Raw genomic sequence first — 1,062 nt, 5'->3', positions numbered from 1 at the left:
AGAGAGAGAGAGAGAGAGAGAGAGGGAGAGAGAGAAAGGAGAGAAAGAGAGAGAAGAGAGGACAAAAAGGGGGGAAGGGGAGAGTGAGAGTGAAAGAAAAAGACGTGAACAGAAAACGAATTAACTGACACGTATTCCCGCACCAATATTTCACCACGAAATCCCAACCCCTGATCCTTTTTCTAGTTCTAGGCTCCGCGATTTTTAATGAGCCTTCGTTCGTTAAACACACATTGTAATTATTTCTTGAAGGTAATCTGGGAATTTTTATTTGTCCAAGGTAATCTGGGAATCATTTCTTCAAGGTAATCTGGGGCAGAATAAACCAAGCTGTGAGCTGAAACATTTCGCGCATTTTCTAAAGTCTGGCAAGGGGGCTCTCGTGGTCTAGAGGTAAAGGATTTCGCCTCTCATTCAATAGGTCGCGGGTTCGAATCCGGACAGCGACAGAAAATTTTCTTCTCTAAATGTTTCTCCTTTCGCTTCCTTTCCTGTCCTTTAACAATGGTCTGTCGTCTGTTTTGGTCTCCACTTTCTGCTCCCACCCCCTCACCTCCTTTGTCCCCTCCTCTAGGGTCATGACTCTTTCTGCGGCCTTTCTACTGCTACTCCTTGACTCCTTCTTACTGCTGTCTTTCAGCCACACCCCAGCTATTATGGTAGATGGTCTATCTAGATGTACACCTAGCCTTCTCGGACAAAGACGAAAAATCTCGGAGGTCAAAAAATGTCCTACTATAAGTACCGTAACTGAAAATGTTTAATGTGTCCCGTGCGCTCATATGACCTTGTCTCGTGAAAGAGTTTTACGGCGCTTGCAACTGCATAGAATTTTACAAAAATGGTGTTTTATCATATTCCTTTACTACGGTGAGTCGTTAGCTCAGCTGGTATCATACTAGACTACGGTGTTGGTGATCCTGGTTCAACTTTTCTTATGGCGTTCATAAATGTGAACGTGGGACTCAAGTTGGTTGTTTTCAATTTCAGTTCGCAACAACGAAAGAACGGCTTGGTTTTACTTAATGGCTGAAGTACGCCTCTCTCTCTCTCTCTCTCTCT

At 43.9% G+C, this 1,062-nt stretch overlaps 1 protein-coding gene across 1 annotated transcript in view; it reads right to left on the bottom strand.

The window, feature by feature from the left end:
• The window catches only part of LOC118479207 (transcription factor mef2A-like), a 45,203-nt gene that overhangs the window by 5,797 nt on the left and 38,344 nt on the right, over window positions 1-1,062 (bottom strand). The window lies entirely within an intron of this gene.

This window comes from Aplysia californica, unplaced genomic scaffold, assembly GCF_000002075.1.
Source record: "Aplysia californica isolate F4 #8 unplaced genomic scaffold, AplCal3.0 scaffold00040, whole genome shotgun sequence".
NCBI classification, from domain to species: Eukaryota; Metazoa; Mollusca; class Gastropoda; order Aplysiida; family Aplysiidae; genus Aplysia; species Aplysia californica.
Note: the sequence above shows the minus strand (reverse complement) of the source record. Positions and strands in the feature narration are given on the sequence as shown.